This window comes from Dromiciops gliroides, chromosome 1 (assembly GCF_019393635.1).
Source record: "Dromiciops gliroides isolate mDroGli1 chromosome 1, mDroGli1.pri, whole genome shotgun sequence".
Lineage (NCBI taxonomy): Eukaryota > Metazoa > Chordata > Mammalia > Microbiotheria > Microbiotheriidae > Dromiciops > Dromiciops gliroides.
This window is the reverse complement of record NC_057861.1, coordinates 104,534,556-104,558,282: the sequence shown is the minus strand read 5'-3', so window position 1 is coordinate 104,558,282 and position 23,727 is coordinate 104,534,556. Positions and strand designations below refer to the sequence as shown.

Here is a 23,727-nt window from a genome sequence, read left to right as displayed (position 1 = left end):
CAAAAAGTTTGTGATGGTCAGTCAAAAGCATTGACTGGTGCCAGCAGCAAGGTCTGGAGTTGGTTGCAAGATTGGACTTTTCAGAAACGACACAGTTTTGACTCACCTTTGAAACGAGAGCAGTAAGAAATATTTCAAGGCCATTACAGTAAGTAGGGGAGAGATGACTTATGGCCCCAAACTTCAGTTAATGGTAGGATAGAGAGGATGGGGAACACAGCCTGTTAAGTATTGACTGAGTCCCATGGGCAAATTTAAAGCAAAGTTTGTTTTTTCAGGTCAGGTACATTAAAGTTCTGTCACCTGAGGAAGAATTATTCCATGGTCTGTTGGATGTTACTGCATAAATGCTGTAGCCAGCTGACCAGATGTAGTTCCTGAGTTATTGTTTATACTAGAAGACAGTCCAGCCATATCCTCAGCTTTCAAGGACGAAAGCTGCCTTTATTTTTGTGATTTTAATTGTTCATAACATCTCTCTCCTGCTGGGCAATATTTTTCCCTTTTGCCATTAGTTTTGCTTTGCTATTCCAGGCAAGCTTCTTCTAGCTTAGTCATTGAGATTGTAAAAGGAGAAGCTGGACATCCTTCAGTTATTAATTATGAGGGGATGACTATTTCAATAAGTAGACTGTTCATGCTACTTCCTTCTCTTCCTCCCTCTTGTCCTTATCTCCTAGGGAAGGGAAGGAAAAACAAATGGCTCGCCAACCAGACATAACAGATCCTGTTAGCCCTGCCCAAAGGAAGTTGATGATTAAAATGAAGTTTTTATTCATAGGATTGTTTTTCTGAAGTTTTGATGTCCTTTCTCGTGTGTGTGTGTGTGTGTGTGTGTGTGTGTGTGTGTGTGTGTGTGGAGAGAGAGAGAGAGAGAGAGAGAGAGAGAGAGAGAGAGAGAGAGAGAGAGAGAGGGAGCACGCGTGCAGGAGGTCAACACCCATGTGTTTTCTTCTGAGAGGTACTTTGGTGTAATGGGAAGGAGACTAGACCAAGAGTCAGCCCCACCCCCCACCCAGGACTTGAAGTGCTAGTTTAGTCACTTCTCCACTTTAATGCCTCTAAGGAAGGGAGAATCCATCACCTCTCTAGGCAAGCTCTTCCACTTTGGGGCAGCTGTAATCACTGGGAAGGTTTCATTAGATTGACCTCTTTGCAGCTTATACCCATTGTTTTTGGTTCTTACCCTTGATGCCAAAAAGAAAAAGTCTCGTCCCTATTTCCCAGGACAGCCATTCAGATACTTGAACACATTCATCTACCCTTTCTCCCCCTTCCCTAACCCCAGCTTGGCTTTTCTGTAGGCTAAATATGCCCATTTCCTGCAACAATCAGATATCATGAACTCAAAGGCCTTCCCTGTCCTAAATGCCTTTCTCTGTATGCTTTCCAGGCTTATCAGTATCCTTAAACCGTGATGCCCCAAACTGAACATAATACGCTAGAGGAGATCTGACTTGGGCAGAATACAGTGCGACTATCACCTCCATACTCCATTCTGCCTCTCCTAAGGTAGCCCAAATTTGGCCCACACCATGTTGCCAACTCATTGAGCTTGCAAGTCCACTAAAACTCAGGGACCTTTTTCAGAATAACTGGTCTTCATCCTTGCCATTTTTTGCATTAGCCTTTTATCCTGTATTGGTGGAGGTGATTTTTTTAACCCAATCGCAAGACTTGTTATAATTTTATTCGCTATATAACTTTGTCTTAATAGATTTAGCCCAAGGTCTTAGAGTGTCCCAAACCTTTAATCCTCACTCTGCTGTACAGTGTGTTAGTTGTCCCTCCCAGTTCTGTGTCATCTGCAGATTTCACAAATATATCTATGCTTAATAAAGGCTTGTTTATTCATTTGTTTATGTTCAGGAAGCAGCCAAGCGGCCAGTTGGCTGTACCTAGAGCGAGTGAAGAGGTGCTAATACAATTAACCTGGAAAATCAGGTTGGAGCCAGGTTGTGAGGCATTTTAAACACCGATCAGAGTTTGTATTTGATCCTAGCGGCCTGAGAAAGTCACAGAAGTGGCTGGGGGAAGTGCTCTGGTCTGATGTGTGTGTCATGTTGGCAGCAATGTGGAGAGGTGATGAGGGTCTGCACTAGGGTAGGGGTGTTCTGTAAGGAAATAGAAGGGATAGATAAAAGATATTGGGGAGCGGTTGTATATCAGATATAGAAATCCTCTGTTCGGAGTTCAAAGCCCTTCATAACTCCCTTACTCTGAGTCTTCTTACATTTATACTCCTCCATGTACTTAATCTGTGATCCAGTGACCCTGATTTTCTCTTGACTGTCATGCCTGGACTTCTCTCCGTCCTGGCTTCCCTGATTTCCTTGAAGGTCTCCCTAAAATCTCATTTTCTCTAGGAAGCCATTTTTGATGCCCCTTAATTTTAGTGTTTTCCTTTGGTAGATTATCTTCAGTTTATCCTAGATACAATTTGTTTGTCCAAGGTTGTTTGCCTGTTGTCTTCCCCATTCAACTGTGAGCTCCTTGACAGCTGAGACTGTCTTTTGCCTTTCTTTGTATCCTTGGGCTTAGAACAGTGCCTGGCACATATTAGGTGCTTATAAATGTTTATTGACAGAATCATACAGTGAGGCAAAGGAGAGTGACTGCAAAGACGACCTGGACAGAAGTAAAAATAAGCAGGTGTGGGAGAGGGTTGAGTTTTGGGGGAAAGGTAATGAGTTTTCTCTTGGACGTGTTGAATTTGAGACTTTTCTGCATCTATATCAGATTTATTTTTTGTTCATTTGTTTTCAGCCATGTCCAACTCTTGGTGACCTCATTTGGGGTTTTCTTGGCAAAGATTCTGCAGTGGTTTGCCACTTCCTTTTCCAACACATTTACAGATGAAGAAAGTGAGTCAAACAAGGTTAATTGACTTGCGCAGGGTCACAACAGCTACTAAGTGCGTCTGAGGCTAGATTTGTACTAAGAAGATGGTTCATTTACTTGTGTTATTTGTAATTTTGCCCAACCCCCATAATAACGATAACTAACATTTATATAACCTTTTCAGGTTTGCAAACATTACCTTATAAAAGATAACGTGTGTGTGTGTGTTTTTGGATGAACTTTCCTTTGCTATTTAAAGGCTATCAGAATTTAATGTTCACCCCCACCACCTGTGTTTTGCAGGCTTTTGAGAGAATTCAGTAGACTTCTTGGGCAAAAGGGGGGAGAGTTCATTCTTGGTATGAGACTCAGAGATTGGAAAGGACCTTACAAGAACAGTAGACTACTCTGTCTAGACCATGTCACTTATCCTCTTCCCTCCTCAACTGGATGGGATAGTCAGCATCTTTTCAACAAAAACGGCTTTGGTTTGGGGAAGTTTGTAGGGTCATCTCTCTCCACATTTTCCCTTCCCTTATTCCCCTTCCATGTGATGTCATGAGGAAGCCTTGGCCCTTGGATTTCATCTGTCTGGGTTATCCTGAGGTCCTACTGACTTTATTTACTACACCATCCACCTCTGGAGGGTGTTGGAGTGAAAGAACTTAATTAAAAACAGCTGCCTGTGGCTTAGGAAACTTTTTTAAAAGCCTTCTGGGCACACTGAGTCAGCAGTGACAGAACTGAGGAGCACAGTTGGGCTTGTTCTCTTGGCTGCTGTATTTCCTATTCAGAATGGTCTTTAGGCCCAAATTAGGCATTTCCTCTTTGATACTATACGAGGTGTTTCAAACATTTGATAGTAGGCTGCCTGCCTCAGAAGTTCTTGGAAGAGAAACAACTAAAAGCTATTTTTGAGTTTCCCCTATGAATCAAGAGACACAAAAACAAACCCATGTGTGCGCACACACCTTCCCCCCTACAACCCACCCACCCCCTAGTTGGGTGGTTGGGTGTGTCTGTGTTTGGTAGTTTGACAGACTCCCCGGCATCCTCATTAGGGAGCCTGGCTGTCTGCTGCCTAACTTTAGGGGACTGGCCAACTTGAACCTGGAGAGACCAGGACTAGGAAAGTGGGTGCCCTGGAAGGCTGCCTGGGCTGCTCACCTGCTGGGGTGGGGGGAGGAGAGGGGAAAAGACGAAGGGCCTCTTACTGAACATAGAGGAGAGAGGTGTGGGCACATGGATGGCTCCCTTCATTCTTTGCTCTTTGGGCCCTGTTTTTTGGGGTTTTTTGTTTTTTAATTTAAAGTGGCGGGCTGATGAAGTAGAGCAGCAGAATTGTAATTAGAAGACATGGGGTGGAATCCTAGCCTTGAGAGATGCCAGCTCTGTGACCTTGGACCAGTCTCTTTCAAACTCTTTTGATCTCAATTTCCCAGTCTTTTATTTATTTATTTTTTTGTTGGTTTTTTTTTTTTTTTAGTGAGGCATTTGGGGTTAAGTGACTTGCCCAGGGTCACACAGCTAGTAAGTGCTAAGTGTCTGAGGCCGGATTTGAACTCAGGTACTCCTGACTCCAGGGCCAGTGCTCTATCCACTGTGCTAGCTAGCTGCCCCCCAGTCTTTTAAATGAGCACAATTTAAAAACAAAAACAAAACCAAAAAAACTTGTAACACTCATCTCACGGGGTTTGTTTGTTTTTTTAATAGAGAAGTACTTTGTAAAATTTAAGGCTCTATACAAATGTGAGTACAAATTGTTATTCCCTACAATTCACTTCAGGAAATATTTATTAAGTGCCTGCCATATGAAAGACACTGTGCTTATTATAAGTCGTTTTATTTTCATGGGTGGATGTTTGGGTAGGTTTTGTGAGGCATAAGGGAATTGAGGGAATTGCAGGAAAAATTTCAATTCACACTCAGCTTATTCTTTCTCTGCCTAGAATGCAAAAAGTGCTCAATCAGGTTCTTTCACTATACAGTAAAAACAAAAAAGAAAAGAAAAAACCCGTGCAATGAAAACTTGAAGCCGGCCCAGTACATGAAAGTCTGGATTTATTCAAAAGATAAATTGGGATGTGGTTGTTCACATTACAGAAGGATTTGTCATAGGGAGGCCTTTAAATAGCAAGTTTCCTAGTGTGTGCATTCAGAATGACTCAATTAACAAAACCTCCTTAAAAGTCCTGCTCTGATTTCTTGCCCTGGTGTAGAAAAGTTCTCAAAGCAAAGTCTGTGCTAATGAAGTCCTACCAAACTGGAAAAGCTTCAGGTGTGGGAGGCCAGTATGCCTGTCATCTTCAGCCACACTGGATCAGTTTGGTAGAAGGGTAGGCTTGTGGTCAACCTCTCTTCCCTTAAGGTGCTTTGTATTTGCTTCTTTGTAAGGATTGTTTTCCCCCATGGAATATGGGCAATAGCAGTTTTATTTTTGTCTCTGTATCCCAAGTGCCTGTTGAATAGTAGGTGCTTAAATAAGTGCTTGTTATGTGATGAATGATGGCAACATATTGCCACAGAAACTCTTGAAAACTGAGTTGCAGGGGGATCTTGGGCACAAGCAGATTTCGAACTCTGTTGTGAACCCATGCATTCTGACTCCAAGGTCTCTTTCCATATCACAGTTCCTTTCTCTTCCTCTTCTCTCTTTACACACAGAAAGAAGCACAGAATTTCAAAGTTGAAAGGGACCCTAGTTGTCATGGAAGGCAGCTGCTGGGCCTGAGTCAGGAAGACTTGAGTTTAAATCCAGCCTTTGCCACTTAGCTAGCAGTGTGACTCTGGACGAGTCACTTGTCCTCTGCCTCAATTTCTTCAACTGTAGAATGAGGATAATACAGTGTCTACCTCTGAGGGTTGTTGTTAGAATCAAATGAGATATTTTTAAAATGTTTAATAGTGTCTCACATACACTGGGCATATATTATGTTGTTCCTCCGTTCCTCCCCTCTTCTCTTCTTCCTTCCCTTCCTCACTCCCTGCTGCTCTCCTTCCCTTCCTTGAGTCTAACCCTCTTAAAATAGAGAAAAGGCTACTGAGACCCGTTGCATTTGCTATTGTTGTAGAGATTATTCATGTTTCTAAAATCAGAAGTACATTTGTGCTCTACAATGTAATATCTGTCACTGATGAGAGTAACTTATTGTCACTGTCGCTGGGGTAGTTGAGCTTGCTGTGTTGTACTGGGAAAGGTGTAGCTGTGAAGGGTGCTGACAGTTACCTGGGCTGGGACTAGAGGAAGCACTGGAGCCTGGCCTGAATTATCTTTCTTTTGGGCCATTAACTAGGAAATGGATTTAACTTTGTTATACAGAATGATTCTTTGCTATGGGAATCATTAGGCTGTCTCTAGGGAGCCACAGGCCCCAGGGCAAAGGGTATACCCAGCAGTTTGGCTCTGAAAATGAATAAAGGTTGTGTGGCCAGTGAGTGAGTGAGTTGAGTGAGTGAGTGTGTGTGTGTGTGGGGGGGGGGTGGCATTGGGAGAGGTGTCACAAAAGGAGATATGCAGCTACTTGAAATGGGCTGCCTTGGGAGGTAGCTGGTCATCCCATCACTTAACATTTTAAAGTAAAATTTGACACAGAGAGAGAGAGAGAAAGTGGGGGGGGAGTGAGGTCTGGTAGAGGCCTTGGAGTAAGAAGCCAAATCCAACCACTGCCACTTAACAATTCACTGAACTACTCCAAGGTTTCCTCCCTTGTTAAATGTTTTCTGCTTCATTTACCTTATAGGGTAGCTTTGAAAATTAAAAAAAAAAGTCACTTATTACAGTTATAAGATAGCGCTTTGTTATTATTTCTACTACCCTATCCATATATGTGTGCAGCAGAGAATTTAAAGCTGGAAGGAACCTTGGAGATTATCTTGTCAAAGCCCCTCCTAGCAGAGGTGACAAAGCTCTAGCACCTTGGCTGAGATCACATGTGTGGGACCTGTCTTGGGCTGGCATTCAAACCCCAGGTCTTCTGATTACAGATCCAGTGCTTTTTTCTCTTATACCACTCCTCATACGAATAAAGATGCAAGTGTTAACGTAGGGTTATTTTACTGAGATTTTTCTTGGCATATTGAAGAATGCAGAATGTCTGAGTTTAAGGCTAACCCTGGTTTGGGAAAGATGAATTACTGCTTCCTTCTTGATGTTAGTGAGTGACAACAGTCTTTTACTTCTCTCTTCAAGGTTTTGGTCCTGATCTTTCAACCAGCAGAGAAATGAAAAGATGAGCCTCCTGACAGTTTCCTCTGTTTCATCCAACTGTGTTCCAGTATTTACAAGACCTATGGATTTACAGATACTGAGCCCACCTCGGGGAATGCTGATGAAGGGGTCCTTTGGAATGCCATGCTGCTATCATTTGCATTTTTTTCCCCCAAAGATGGGTTGATAAAGAACCTGTTTTGAGTTTCTTGTGAGGGATCTTCTTAAAGTTGGATTCTTTTGAAGGTTGATTGAGAAGAGGAGGCTTTTTCCATTGAAGAAAGGGATTTTGCTTCATCCGTTTCTTTTTAAACAATACTGGTTTTTAAAAAGGTAAGCTCCTAGTCTCCTAGTTCATGCATCCTAATATGTCTGGGAATTTTAGGTTGGGGTCTTTGTGTATGGGGATCAGTAGGGGAGGGCTCACTAAAGGCCACTTGTTGACTGTAGTGTCTATTAGATATTTTCCCAGAAATTGAAAATTGGCAGTGTATACACATGGGTCAGGTCACCATACCAAAAAAGTTTAGAATTCAACAAGAAAATAATTTTAAAGTATTTTTAGGAAAAAAATCTTTCTTCATTAGAAGGAAAAGATAATTCTAGTTTTAAACCAAAAAGGTTTTGAGATGCTTGAGCACTTATTTTGGTTTTGTTTTTGGGTTTTTTGGTGAGGCAGTTGAGGTTAAGTGACTTGCCTAGGGTCACACAGCTAATAAGTGTTAAGTATCTGAGGCTGGATTTGAACTCGGGTCCTCCTGACTTCAGGGCTGGTGCTCTATCCACTGCACCACCTAGCTGCCCCTGCTTGAGCACTTATGATAATCTCTTATATGATGTTAAGACACTAGATTATTTCAGTATTTGGAGTTATCATTTGCTGTCTGCTGACTCTGATGGAACCTAGTGATCAAATATAAAACTAAATAATAATAATAACCACAGCAACATGAATGTGTGGCATTAAGATTTGCAAAGCACTTTACATGTATTATCTTATTTGAACCTCCCAACAGCTTTCCTTCCACATCTTCCTATCACTAGAGTGTCTTATAGGAAGACTGATTTACAGAGAAGTATGAGAAAGTAGTCCTTGTCCTCGGTGAACTCACTGCCTAGTGAGGAAGACAAAAATACATTGAAAAGTTAAGGAGCTGCTAATCTAGTAGATATCACCAGATAGTTCTGTAATGTTATGGGTTCCAAAGAAAGTGAGTTAACTGTGGGCTGAGAGGTCTTCATTAAGGAAGGCGGATTTTAAATGAGCCTTGAAGAATGTGTAGGGTTTGGAGGGGGAAGGGAGGAGCCATGGCTTTCCTAGTAGAGAAAATATGCATGTAGATAGGAATCTGTAAAGCTTGATTAAGAGAACTGAGATGAGGCCAGTATGGCTAGAGTGGAGAGTTCCTTTAAAATAGATAAGGTTGGAAGGTTATTTGGGGCCAAATTGCAGACAATCTTAATGCCAGCCCAGGGATCTTATGAATGATCTAATGGCATAGCAAGGACATCATGACATTTGGTTTCAATGATTAAGCCAAATAAAATAAAAACCTGTAGTTCCCCAAGTAAATGGAGACTCCGGCCCTTCAATAATAGTCAGTAAACATTCATCCGGTGCCTCTGATGTGCCAGGCATTGCACAATAAGAAAAAAAACAATCCCTGCTCTCAAGCAGCTTATAATCTAATGGGACAAGATAACACACAAGAAGAAGCTAAAAACTGGGAGAAGGTCAGAAGAGGGGTAGTGGACAAGCCAGAGAAGTCCCAAAGTAGATAGTGCAGCAAGGTGGGAAATGAACACATCTGTGCTGAGCCCCCTCTTGAAATGGAGGTTTTGGAGTATCCTTCAAGAGAAGGGACAGAAGGAATTCTTGTACCAATATGCCCAAATAATTGGTCTTGATTTTTTTTTTCAAAATTGAATTTGTTCTTCACTTTAAGGAACAGCAAGGCCATCTTCTATGGTCTTGAAATTGCAGAGAAGACTTTACTAAACCTGTAGAATTCTTCAGATGCCTCGCTCTGTTCCATTAGGCCCATGGGTGTGGAACATTGTGTATCAGGATGTTCTCTCCCCCCCCCCCCCCCAAAATGTGTTAGTTTTGCTGTTTCTTTTCTCTTTTTGCCCCCTCTTATTTGAAAAATTCTAAACTATGAGGGTTGGCCCTCTGGGAGAGGGGAAGAATAGAAAGGGAAATCTAGGTGATATATAAAAACAAAAGATAATAAAAGTAAATTTTCATCAAAAAATTATTTTTATTTTTATTTTCAGTTCAAAATTCTCTCCCTCCTTCCACTCCTCCACCACCTGTTGAGAAGGCAAGAAATCTGGTATCCATTATACAGGTCATACAAAACATATTTCTACATTAGTTATGTTGGGGGGAGGGGGAAACCAAGAAAAATAAAGAAAATGTAAAAAAAATAGGCCAGTCTACATTCAGAATTCATCACTTGTCTCTTTGGAAGTGGATATCATTTTCCATCATGAGTCCTTTGGAATTATTGTAGATCATTGGATTGTTAGAGTAGCTAAGGCCTTCACAGTTGATCAACGTTACAATATTTTTTCTTTTTTTTTTTTTTTTGCTGCGGGGCAATTGGGGTTAAGTGATTTGCCCAGGGTCACACAGCTAGTAAGTGTTAAGTGTCTGAGGCTGGATTTGAACTCAGGTACTTCCTGAATCCCGCGCTGGTGCTCTATCCACTGCGCCACCTAGCTGCCCCCATCGTTACAGTATTGCTGTTACATGTACAATGTTCTCCTAGTTCTGTTCATTTCACTTTGCATCAGCTCATATAAATCTTCCTGATATAAATCTTTCCCTTTGTCATTTCTTATAGCATAATGATATTCCATCACAATTATATACCACAATTTGTTCAGCCATTCTTCAATTGATGGGTATCCTCTCAGTTTCTAATTCTTTGTCACCACAAAAGGAGCTACTATAAATTATTTTTGTGCAAATTGGTCCTTTTCTTTGACATTTTGGGATACTAACTTAGTAGTGGTGTTGCTGGGTCAAAGGATATGCAAAGTTTTATAACCCTTTGGGCATAATTCTAAGTTTCACCATCAGTGCATTGGTATACCTAAAAAAAATTTTTTTCTTTAAAAAATTGCCTTCTTCTTTCTACTTACAAGCTCACAGAATCAAATAATCTCATAGTTGAAAGGGCCCTCAGTCAAAAATTATTTTTATGCAACTATTATATGTCAGGCACTGTGCTTATCAGTAGGGGTACTAATACAAAGAATGAAACAGTCCTCTTCTCTCCCCCCCCCCCCCTTTATATTTAATGGGCCCATGGTCTCTTTAAGAATATAACCAATCGGGCAGCACTGACCCTGGATTCAGGAGGACCTGAGTTCAAATCCAACCTCAGACACTTGACACTAGCTGTGTGACCCTGGACAAGTCACTTAACCCTCATTGCCGCCGGTCGGTCCCCCCCCCCCCAAGAATATAACCAATCCAAGTATATCTATAAAACCAATCTTCTTGTTGTCATCATTGTTCAGACATTTCAGTTGTGTCCAACTCTCCATGACCCCATTTGGGGTTTTCTTGGCAAAGATGCTGGAATGGTTTGCCATTTCCTTTTCCAGCTCATTTTATAGATGAGGAAACTGAGGCAAATGGGATTAAGTGATTTGCACAGGGTCACGAAGCTAGTAAGTATCAATTGTCTGAGGCTGGATTGGAACTCGGGTCCTCCTGACTCTAGGGCTTTATCCACTGCACCACCCAGCTGCCCCCTTTTCCACCTCTTAGTTCCCAGTTCTGATCACTAGGGCCAAACAGGGCGAGTCTAATGTCTCTTCGTTATGAAAGCCCTTTAATACTTGAATACAGGTACCATGTCCATACTAAGTGTAAAATACATCCACACCAGGTGTAAAAGACAGTGTTCAGAACTCAGTACACTGCTCTAGATATGGTCTGACCCACGCAGAGTACCATGGAATTGTTTTCTTCTTTACATCTTATCTTCTCTTAGTACAGTCTAGGATTGAATTTGTTTTGTTAGGGATATCATTCTGTTGAATTCATTTTGACTTTACTGCCTACTAAAATCCCCTTATCTTTTTCATAGGAATGCTTGTCAAGCCATACCTCTCTTGGTCTATATTTGGGACATTAATTGTTTGAGTCTAAGTGTGTAATTTGAGTTAAGTTGAACTAAGAGAGGTAGCTAAGTTGTGTAGGCTGGAATTGTTAGTTAGGTGTTCCTCTGGGCTTTAGTTGTTGAAGCATTAAACCTATCTAAGGAATGGTATGGTTTCAGAGTCAAGAAGACCTTCCTTTCTCAGTCTACTTATCAGCATAGTGACCTTGGACAAGTCATTTTCTGTCTCTGAGATTCGGTTTTCTCATCTGTTAAATGGGGAAGAAAACATTGTCCTTGTCTTCTTTATAGGATTGTGGGGAGCATCAGATGCGTACCCCTTTCTTCTGGGATTACCTTCCCCTTTCACCATATATTATATTTACAGATTGGTTTGCATGGTTTCTCCTCCCACGGAATGTAGGTTTCCTGAGGGGCAGGGACAGACTGTTTCAGTCTTTTTTGTATATTAATGTTTATGTCAGTTCCTGGCATGCAGTAGACACCTAATAAATGTTTGTTGACCAGTTGACCAGAGTTAACTTGGTAGCAAAGATTATGGCAAAATAACTGATCCATCCTCCAGAATCTGAGATGCTAAGGAGGAGAGAGTTGGGCATGCTCAGCTTTCAGCTAAATGTCATGGGATGTATAAAAACAATATAACGTAATATGTACTGAAAACATTTTCACATATATTATTTCATTTTATCAGAAGGCCATATTACACATTATTCTTTCCTTCAAGGGAATTTCTTGCCAGTGGAAGAGACAGCTAACATAGGGAGGAAAAAACATCTCATGAACCACAGAAGAAAGGATACAATCAAAAGCGAATTTGTGTGGCAAAGACTCTGGTTGATCCTGAAAAGTGAAAGAAACCAGCAAAAGTTGTAGTGGTCAGAGTAAGCTTTATGAAGCATGTGGGGATGGAGTTTGACCTTTGAAAAAACATCATTGTAAGGGAGAAAAAAAGTCAAATGGGAAATGAGAGGCTTTTTTTTTTTCTCAGGGACTCTTGGTTATCATCAGAGACTTACTGAAGCCCACAGTTCTTAGAACTGTGGGAGAAGGTTGAGTTGTCAGGCCAAAGCCGATTGTAGTCAGGAGAGAAGAACGTTGTGTCTGTGGGCACCAGGGACCCCGAGAAATTGCACAACAAAGACCTATTGAGATCCCTGGAAGAGATAACTACCAAGACTGGTAGGACCAGTTGTATTTCTTGGCAGAAATTGGAAGATTGGACACCACTAGAGAAAATTTGCCTTAGCATTGAAACTGGCCCCAGGGGATATGTGTCCATCATTTGCCTACCGCTGAGCAGGAGAATGGCCGCCAAAATGTTCTGTTCATCATGGCGCGGTTCACCTAAGGCCATTTAATATTTGGCTTGCACAGCCCTGGGGTAGTTCATGGAATTTGCGTTGGAAGGGAACTTGGAGATCATGTAGTCAAAGCCTCTTTAAAAAAAACAAAAACAAATTGCTGCCTTTTAATCTTTATATCCTTTTTCCAAATACATGTTGTCCCCTACCCAGCAAACCTCCCCCTTGTAAGAAAGACTTCAACAGAAAAAAGGGGGAAAAAAGATTTTGGTTTAGCAAAACCAACCAATGCATTACTTTTGTCTGATGATGTGTGTGATGTCTCGAACCCATAGTCCCACACCTCTGCAGGCACATTTTCCCATCTCTTCTCTGGGACCAAGTTTGGTAGTTATAATCATATAGGACTCGGTTCTCTTTGGTTCTTGGGGTTTTTTCTAGAGTCACTGTATATTGTTTTCCTTGTTCTGTCTATTTTATCCTGCCTGGATTCATCTCCATATTCCCATGTTTCTCTGAATTCTTCATTTTCTTTGTTTCTCACAACTAAATCATATTCCATTGCATTTGTGTGCCACAGTATGCTTAGCCAATTCTCCAGGTGATGGACTCTTATGTACTATCGTGAAATATACTTCAGAGAACATTTTAGTATATGTGCGACTTTCTTGCTTCCTTAAATCTCCTTGGGGCTTATGTTGAGTGGTATTACCTCAGAGTGTGGACGTTTCAGTCCCTTTAATTAAAAAAGTGTTTTCCAGAATGGTTGAGCCTATTCACTGTTCCACTGACAATGTATTCAGGTGCTGCTTCTTTCTTCAGCCCCTCTTACTGTGGTAAAAAAATATGAAAGTTTTTTAACAGTCAGTTAGGATAACTGAAAGACGCCAGTTTTTTTAAGGACCACCCTTTCGGGGAGGAGACCAATGGCATGAGCTACGCACGCCAGTCCGCCTGCTGCGCACGTCAGACTGCCTGCTAGCACTCCACTTCTGGGGTGCGAGCTTAAAAGGCAAGGAGAGAACGGAAGTGGAGTTTTTTTTTCCTGCTCTGCTGGTCTCCTGACTGCTCTGCATAGGCTGATGCTGATGAGAGTTCGAGTGGGCCCGGCTCGCGGTTAGCAGCAGCACGCGCTTGACACGGTCTCTCTCTCTCCCCAAAGGTGGCCTTTGACTTTTGGTGAGTTTTATACGGAATATAGACTAAGCTTAGACTTAAGACGATTTGTATTGTGTTTCTACTTTCCTATCCTTCTAATCAACATCACCTTGTGACTACCATACAATAAAAGCTCTAACTAGAAAACCAGAAGCTTCTTCCATTTACTAGTCTGGGAGATAAATTAAGGGAAAGGTTAAAGAGGGGAGATTTATGATCTAATATCCAATTTTAAATCTCACATTACATAGACATCTTAGGGCAGTGGAAACTGAGACCATAGAGGTAAAAGGGACCTAGCCAGTGCCACACAGGTTAGTAAGTAGAACTGGGAATATGAACCCCAGCTCCTCTGACTCCAAAGTCATTGTTTTGTTGTTGTTGTTGTTGTTGTTGTTGTTTTAAAGCCAGTCAGTAAAGTTAACATTTACAAAGCACCTGCTAACTTCCAGGCAGTGTGCAAAGTGCTGGTGGTACATTATACTATTACCCCTCAGAGTAAGAAACTAATGCACAGGGCGGGAGGATGATAAAAAGACAATTGAGCACAGCACAGAAGGACTCCCTCTGTAAGACTATTAAGGAGATCTCATTAGAATAAGAAGACTCCTGCACTGGTTTCCAGTGACCAAGATTCCAGCCAGTCTGGCCTTATTGGATATTTTTAGTATGATCTTGGCCAAATCACTTATACTGGGTTATTGTGAGTATCAGCAATGTAGGCAATTAAAAGTTGTTAATAACCATAACATACCTCGTACAGGTGAGCCCTTGTTAATATCATTCCAGATCTAGTTGAGTCCCTGTACCTCTCAAGGCTTTCTTTCTTTTTTTGTTTTTTGCAGGGCAATGAGGGTTAAGTGACTTGCCCAGGGTCACACAGCTAGTAAGTGTCAAGTATCTGAGGCTGAATTTGAACTCAGGTCCTCCTGAATCCAGGGCTGGTGCTTTATCCACTGTGCCACCTAGCTGCCCCTCAAGGTTTTCTTTCTAGACCATATCGCCATTTATTCCAAACAAATGGAATTAATGAGTGAAGGAACATTTATTAAGTTCTTACTATGTGTGCTGAACAATGAGGACACCCCCCCCCCCAACACACACACACACACACACACACATTCAGCTCAAAAGGAGACCACATTCCAATTAGGGGAGATAGGATGGAGGGTTCAGCTGCCAGATATGTAGAAAGGGTACACTGGAAGGATAAATGGTAATGTCCAGTGGGCAGTTTGGTTGACAGAACAGATAGTGAGGCAGCTAAATGGGGCAGTGGATAGAACACTGGACTTGTGGTCAGAAAAAAATGAGTTCAAATCCAGTCTCAGACATTTATTAGCTGTGTGACCCTGGGCAAGTCACTTTTCCTGCCTGCCTCAGTTTCTTCATCTGTAAAATGGGGATAATAATAGTACCTGCCTCCTATGGTTCTTGTGGGGATCCCATGAGATTGTAAAAGTGCTTAGCACAGTACCCGGCACACAATAGGTGCTTATATCCTTTCATTGTCCCCAAGATCTGGTGGGCCTTAGAGAGCAGTAGCAGAGCAAAGAGTAAATAAAGCCTTGGACTCCCTTCTTCTACTGGAAGGATTGTAGTTGGTAAATTGAATTAACTTGTATAATGAAATAGAAGAGGACTTGACTTTTGATTTCATGGGTGGAAGGAGTTCCCAGTAAGAGAGAACCCTCTTGATCCATGTAGGTAGCTTTTCTGTATTTAGGTCTTAGTGAGTTCCCTGGTCATCGAGAGGTTAAATGATTTACCCAGGGTCACACAGCCAGTGTAGTGTCAGGGATAGAACATGAACCCAGGTCTGGCAGACTCCAAGGCAGACATCGATTATGTCATTCTGCCTTCCCCAAAGAAAGTCATCTAATGTACAAACCTTAGTTATTATAAGTGAGGTTGCAGCAAAACCTTTATGACATCATTTGAAAATAAAGAATGCAGCCTTTTAGTCATCTAAAAATATTTCAAAATGTAAAAGGCTGTTCTCTCTTAAAAGGTTGCTGAGAAGGAAATTGTGTGTGTGTGTGTGTGTGTGTGTAGAGAGAGAGAGAGAGAGAGAGAGAGAGAGAGAAAGAAGTAGAGCCCTGAATTTGGTATCCAAGGACCTGAGTTTGAGCCTTAGTTTTGCTACTTATTAACCATGGAGAGATTATTTTTGTTCTCTGGACTTCAGTTTCCTCATCTACAAAATATAGTCGAATTGGAAGAGAGAACAGGTTCTGGGTTCAGATCCTGCCTCGGATGCATATTACCTGGGTATCTACAGACAGGTCATTTAAACCTCCCAAGGCCTTAGATTCCTAGTATGTCAAATGAAGTCACTGGTCTAGTTCACTCAGTGCTCCTCTCCAGTCGTGGGCCCCTTCCAAGTTATGTTGGGTTCTATGTTCCATTGATTCGTTGTGGAAAAATTTCAGGACTAACCAATGAGAGGAAGACTGACTCACTGGAGAGAGACACAGAAATATGTTACTAATATTTTTCTGAACCCCACATTTAAATAAACAGACTGACAAAATCTATTCCTTTCTAAGAGACTCCATTAAATATATGCATTTAAACTTTTTTTTTTTTTGGGTGCAGGTTAATGAGGGTTAAGTGACTTGCCCAGGGTCACACAGCTAGTGTCAAGTATCTGAGGCTGAATTTGAACTCAGGTTGTCCTGAATCCAGGGCCAGTGCTTTATCCACCATGCCACCTAGCTGCCCCCTGCATTTATCCTTTGGAATCTACTGCCCCTGAAAATCTGAGTTTTCCTCTCCTAGTAGTCATTCTCTGCTTTGTGGCCCAAGGTTTAGTTTAGGTTCTCCCCCACCCCTGACCTTCTGTGAAGGAGGTGTCTCTGGGTTCCCTCCAGTGTAGACTCCTGAGGTATTTGTGTAGGTGTGCTGGCCCTCTGTCGACCTTACGTAAGATGTGGAAGGAAGAAGGCTTGAGAGAACATTGGCCCTTGGAATGCTTGAGTTAATGAAAGGAACAGATTCCTGGAGGCTCCTGTGTTTGCCCTTCCCATCCCTTCTCTCACCCTATTTTTATCCTTGAATAAGTCTGAAGTCATTGAAATCTTAGGGCAATATAAAATTCAATTCCACTAACATACAGTTGGCCAGGAGAAAATAAAATCCAGTGGGTGAGTTTTCAAAAGCATTCCATTGGTGCATAATTTGCATTAGAGATAATCCATCTGGACTCTACCCAAGCAGTCATGGGAGATGGGGGAGGGTGGAGAAGCAACCATCTTTGTAGACTTTGGTAGATTGTTAAAAAAGTTGAGTGGGACCTTAGATACCTTAAGCTGGGTCTAAGGAGAGATTGGGGTGTGTGTGTGTGTGTGTGTGTGTGTGTCTGGACTTGGATGGGAAAGAAAATTACGCCTTTATTTTCACTAACCATTGGTTTCCTTGGTAATGCTATGTATTTTGTTTTATACATTTTAAAAACACTCAGGAGAGGTTTTTAGGTTTCACCAGACTGCTCAAGGGGGCACAAAATAGATTTAGAACCCCATATCGAGTCTATCTCTCCTCATTTTACATGTGGGGAAACTGAGGTCCAGGGAGATTAAGTGATTTTGCTCACATTCCTGTAGCTTGTTGTGGCAAAACTGGGACTAGAACACTGGCTTCTAGCATTCCCTCCCAGTGTGCTATTTTCTGCTTTCTACCTTACCCTGTTCCAAAGCTCCTTGAGGACAAGGGGTGTGGGGTTTTTTTGGGGGGGGGTTGTCTTCGCATCCCGGTGTTCATCAGTGCCTTGTATAGTAGGCATTTAATAACTATTTGTCCGATTGAGCTGTCAGGATTGGGGGTGGTGATGGGGTTGAGCAATTCCAAATATCTTGTTGCTTTCTTCAAACTTTTTTTTAACGTAGGAAGAAAAAGCCCATCATTCTTAGCATTTTAATGAATCATTAATTTGAGTGAAACCTAATAAAGGGGAAAAGGGTTTTATTTACAGATACATTTACAGATGTCCCCAGAGCCTTCTTGCTTTCACAGCTTCCAAAAACGGTGCGTCAAATGTCGGGATGTGGGAGACTGAAGCTGGCAAGAGGCAGACGTAAGCCCTACTGCCCTCTGATTTATGTCTGCAACTGGGATGGGGCTTCCAAGGGCCAGATGTGGAGGAGGACTCCCCTAGTTCTTCCCTCTAGGACTTGGTGTTACTTTGTTGAAGTTGAAACGAGTCCCATAGCGCTCTGTGGGGACCGTCTGTGAGCCACTGTTTCCAATTTGTCCTGGTGGGAATCTTCTGAACCTGATTGTTTCTTCAGCAAGTTTTCCCTCTTTTTAATTTTAGCCACATGAAAGGTGTTAGGCTGGCCCAGACCCATAGCTCTTTTTCCAAGCCAATTATCCTGGGGTTGGATGTGTGGTTGTTAGACCCAGTTCCCCTCCCCCTGACCACCAACAGGCAGTGGTGCCCCACCCTTGAGAGGCTCCCTGGCAAGTGGGAGAGGGTCAGCCTGACCTGATTACTAGGAACTGAACTGACCCCCCCCCTGCAGGCTTATCTCTTGCAGACCAAAGAGCAGCTGCTGTGGTCTCTGAGTCACTCCTGCCTAAGCTTGGAGTTGGAGGTGGCTGAATGAATGAATGAATGAATGAATGAATAGTTAGATAAATAGAAGATTAAAAAATCAAATTAATAAATAGGACAAAAAATTAAAAACCCAACAAACAAATGGATTTCCAGTTACATAGGTGAATGAATGAATAAATGGACTCCTAGTTGTTAACAGTTCATCCCAGTATTCTGAGAAAGCTCATGGCATTTTTACAGAAGGACAAGATTTCCTGGTGGGAAAAGTAAGTTGGGTTCTTGAAACATTGAAACAAATCAGAATGAGAAAGTAAATGATAATAATAAGGAATTGTATTTTCTTATCCCATATATGTGTTGGATCCCCTGCCCAGGACCCCCCAAGAAAATGTAAGGTCCTTGAGACCTGAGACGTTTTGTTTTTCCGTCTTCCCATCCATAACCCCTAGCAATTGAGTCTTTCACCTAGTCAGCCAGCTAGTATTTATTAAAGGCCTAATACATGCCAGCCCCTGTGCTAAGCTCTGAGGATACAGAGAAAGGCAAAAGACAATTCCTGCTCTTAAGAAGCTCTCAGTCTTAATGGAGGAGACAACATTGCAAATAACTGGACAGTTAGCAAGATGTATATAAGATTGGGAAAGGCCTCCTGCAGAAGGCAGTATTTTGAACCTAGTGAAGGAACCTTAAGAAGTAGAGATAAGCAGAGGGACCCATTTAGTTTTGGATTTGAAATCAGGAATGCCTGGGTTCAGATCCAACCTCAAGCACTATAATTATCTGTGTGACCCCTGGCAAATTATTTAATGTTTCTTGATCTCAGTTCCTCATCTGCTAAGTGAGGGGGTTGGATTAGGTGGTGTGTCAGGTTCTTTCCAGTTCAAAAATCTGTGGTCCTGTGATCCAGAACTAGAGGGAAACTTTGAGAGAGGTCTTTTAGTTCATCTCCCTTCTATTAGAGGTCAAGAAACTGAATCTCGAGAAGGGTAAGGGACTTAGCCAAGGTCACACAGGCATTAAATTTCAGAGGTAGGATGTGAACCCAGGTCTGCTCTTCAGTCTGCTATTCTGTTTCAATAAATATTTATTGAGCTGAATTTTTAAAAAAACACCTTATATTTATATAGTACTTAATAGGATGCCCGTACTATCTGACTGGCTCTTCATTACAAAGCTGTGATGTATTTCCCTATTTTACAGATGAGGAAACTGAGGTTTAGAAATATTAGGTGACTTGCCAAAGGTCAAACACCTTTGTTCCTTGAATCTTGTAGTCAGAAGCCTCAGGACTTAGCTTTTCTTTCATTTAACTTTTTTTTTTTTAAAGGAAAAGGGCTGTGGGAAGGTGTAAGTGAGGTTTTCATGTCTCAATGGGCTTAGTGTTTAGCGCGGACTGTGATTTATATTGTGCTAGGTAATTTCATTGCCTGTGGTCCATGACCAAAGTCACAGTTTCTACCCTTGTTACCTGTACTCTAGAGGTTCCAGTGCTATGTATTGCACTTGAGCTAGATAGCTAACAGATGAGTGCTGTTGGTCCCAGGGTACGTGGGGGACTGATTGGGAAGGCACAGATGGTTCAAGATCATCACTGCTTTTGAAAAATGAAACTGAGTATTCCGAGAGGCCACCAATTTCAAGGAGCTATGATTCTATTCGTTATTCCAAGGAGTAAGAGTTATACTGATAATGCTTTTTCTACCAAAAAATAGCAGTGGTAAATAATCCAAAAGGTAGAGGAAGCCTCTTAGAGGGGTTTTCAGTTAGAACCACTCAATGGGGACAAAGTTGCTTTGGAAATAAGTGTCTAGAGAGAACCTTAACATTTGAAGATTGGAAAAGAAGGGGCTAGGTTAAAAATAGGAAATTTGGGTATATCTACAGTTTTGAATTATGAATTTGACGGTTTAATGATTACTACAAAAAAAATTCCTATGTTTACATTTTTAAAAAACCAACTGAATAATTACAGGATGAAAGAGATATAGCTAGATGGAGTTTTTGTGTGTGCAAGGGACCTGGGGAAAGCTTTGTGGATGGCTGAGTGAATAAATATGATGTGGCAAGCAGAAATGTTCATTTTAATAAGCTTAACTTTTAGTAAGTTTAATAAGTCAATCTTATGTGAATAGAAATATATATTTGCATATACATGTGTACGTACGTATTATGTATTCTTCTTTGGGTGAACAATATCTGGAGTACTGTGAAGTTTTGAGTCCTGCCTTTTAGGAGGGGCATTGGTTAACTGAAATGAATTAAAATGAAGATAGTTACGATGGTGATCGGGCATGAAAGCCTGTTGTGTGAGGATCAGTTAAAGGAACTGAGAATGTTTTGCTTGGATAAGACATGACTTTCCGACTTGATTGTGGTCTTCAAATATCGGAACTGTTATGTGTAAAAAGGATTAGGTGTGTTCCACATAGCTCTGGAAAGGAGAACTAGGATCAGGAGGCAGAAGTTAAAGGAAGATAAGATTTTTGGCTTAATGCAAAGAAAAAACTTGCCTCACAATTAGAAATGTCCTAAATGCATTGAGCTGTAAGTACTGAGTTCTTTCTTCATTGGTGTTGGGGATTGAGGGGGTGGGGAAGGGACCAAGTAGACCTGAATGACCGACCATGCAGGCATATTCTTGAAAGGATTTCATGCATTGGGGAAGAGGGCAGACTGGATGGCTTCTAAGGTTTCCTGAGATTCTGTCATTTTAACAATTCAAAGTGTGCCAAGTTTTGCCAGGAATTTTTACCTAGGGAAATGGGCATATATATAGTGTGAATTTGTAAAAGTCTTAATAGTTTTCTTTGAGGAAAGGTTATAAGGATAGTGTAGCACAGTGGATAAAAAGGTCAGGTCATTTGTGGAGCCACAAAGACCTGGAGTCAGATTCTTTCAACATTTCATTTTTAAAAATTTTCTTTTCCAAATGCTTTCCCTCCCACTAGCCCCTCCCGCATCCATCAAAAAGGCAAGCAATTTGATAGCATTTATACATGTGAAATAATGCAAAACATATTTCTGTTGTTAGTCATGCCTCAAAAAGGGCAAGAAAAGTAAAGTGAGTGGAAAAAAATATGCTTCAATCTGTACTCAGTTCATCAGTTCTCAGAATACTGGGATGAGCTGATCATAGCCAGGAGTCCATTCATTCATTCATTCATAGCATTTTCTATCACGAGTCCTTTGGAGTTGTCTTGGAGTGTATTGATTAGAGTTGGTAAGTCTTTCAAGTTGATCATTGTTAAAGTATTGCTTTTACAGTATATACATGTTCCCCTGGTTCTGTTCACTTCACTTTGCATCAGTTCTTATAAGTCTTCCTGGATTTTTCTGAAACCATCCTGCTTGTCATTTCTTACAGTGCACACTAATATTCCATCACAATCATAGATCACAACTTGTTCAGCCATTCCCCAGTTGATGGGTGTCTCCTCAGTTTCGAATTTTTTACTACCACAAAAAGTTGCTATAAATATTTTTGTACAAATAGGTCCTTTCCCCATTTCTTTGATCTCTTTGGGATACAGGCCTAGTAGTGGTATTGTTGGGTCAAAGGTTATGCACAGTTTTATAGCCCTTCCATAGTTCCAAATTGCTCTCCATAATAGTCGGATCAGTTCACAACTCCACCATGGTGCATTTTTGTCTCAATTTTTTCACATCCCCTCCAACATTTGACATTTTTCTTTTCTTTTTAAATCACATTAGCCAATCTAATATACAGATATACAGACAATTTTTAAGACTATTAGATGTAAAAAATTAAAAATTAAAAAAAATACTATCAGAAGTAGATAGACATGTTGCTGCTTTGCTTGGGGGTGGGGTGATATTTTACTATATCAGGAGTTGCCTACTCATATGAACTTGAATTCATAGGTCTAGAGTTTCCCAATACCTGTTAACAATGTTCCCCACCCCAAAAAGGTCATAGACTTGGAAATCTAGAACTGAATGGGATTCAGAAGCCATCTTCTAACTGAGGAAATTGTGGGCTAGAAAGGTTAAATAAATTACTTTTCTGGGGTAGTAAGCTAGCCTGGTCAGCATTTGAACCTCAGTCCTTTAATTACAAAGCCAATCAGTCTCTTTCTATGGTATTCTCGATGTTTTGGAAGTCTAGTGTTACCCCACACACCAGAAATAGAGATGGAACTCGACTCTTCATCTCACAAAAGTTTAATATGCCTTGATGTTGATTGTAGAAAAGACCTATGGTCCTTCACGTCTTCACTGAGTTGTGATTAGTCACTGCATTGATGCAAGTTTTTAAGTCTTTCAAAAGTTGTTCTCTTTGACAGCATTGCAAAGCTTTGGTTTTATAAACAGGCTTTTTGCCAGGAGTCTTGTTGCAAACATTCGTGAAAATTATCAATGGAATGAAGCAAGCATATGACATCAGAAAAAACCAGTTGAATCAGGACAGGCCTGAGGCAGAGATGTAGTTATGTGTGTGTATGTGCATTTGTTTCTGATTTTGTATTCCCACCACCTAGCACAATGTTTTAGACATGGTAGACACATAATGAGTGGGTGGGTTTTTTAACACTTTAATTTAATGGACAGCTTTTATCATACGACTGTGTTACTCCAAAACCTTCAGTGGCTCTCTATTGTCAGTGGAATAAAGTCTGAAATCCTTAGACTAGCATTCATGGCCCTCCATGGTCTTTCACCATCCTTATTTTCCAAGTTGTTTTGTTTTTTTTTTAACTTTGGCCCATCATTTACTCTGTGATGTACCCAAAGTGAGCCACTTGTCTTTGAACATTTTTCTGTGCTTTCTCACCTGTATGACTTTGCTCAGACTATTGTGTAATGCTCGTCATGCTTTCCCCCCCTTCTCCATATATTCTTTGAAAGCTAAATTGTAATACTAATTCACCCAGGAAGACTTTTCTTAAATCCCCAGCAAGCAGGATCCAATCAAAGGACCTCTTGATTTCTGGTAAAAGGACCTGGATTCAAATCTTAGCTGTGTCTACTTATTACAGGGCAAGTCACTTGGTTTCTCTGGACCTCTGGTCCCTCATGTATAAAATGAGAGAATTGGATTGGAAGACACCTAAGGGTTTCTTCCAGCTATGAAGGTTTTCTGAATCTTCCTCTTATGAAGTAAGAGTTCATATTGTACCTTGTTTGCATCTCCCTTCTATACATACCACAGCCTTTTTCATATTACAGTCATGTTTTTTGTATACATGGCTTATCTCCCCTGCTAGATTGCATGCTCACTGAGGGCAAAGGACCTGATTTTCTTTTATCTTTGTATCTTCCCCCTGCACCTAGCAAAATGCCTTACATTTACTTAAGTGTGGGTGTTGAATCAGTGTGTCAATGTGATGGGAACTAAGACTCACATAGGTGAAACTACTGACCTGCAGTTACATGGAGCTGAGACAGGATGTAGGCCATAGGTCCCTTGGCTCCTAGAAGTTCTCTCTAGAGCACATCCATTACCTCATTTGCTCTTCATGACAGCCCTGTGACCTCTGATGCAATTGGCATGGCTGGCTC

General features: G+C 41.2%; 1 long non-coding RNA gene across 1 annotated transcript in view; it reads left to right on the top strand.

Moving 5' to 3' along the window:
- Positions 1-23,727, top strand: part of LOC122734426 — a 178,032-nt gene that overhangs the window by 81,425 nt on the left and 72,880 nt on the right. The window contains exon 2 of the long non-coding RNA XR_006354062.1: positions 7,031-7,381. This is a non-coding gene — a long non-coding RNA (uncharacterized LOC122734426). The remainder of the gene's footprint in view (positions 1-7,030; positions 7,382-23,727) is intronic.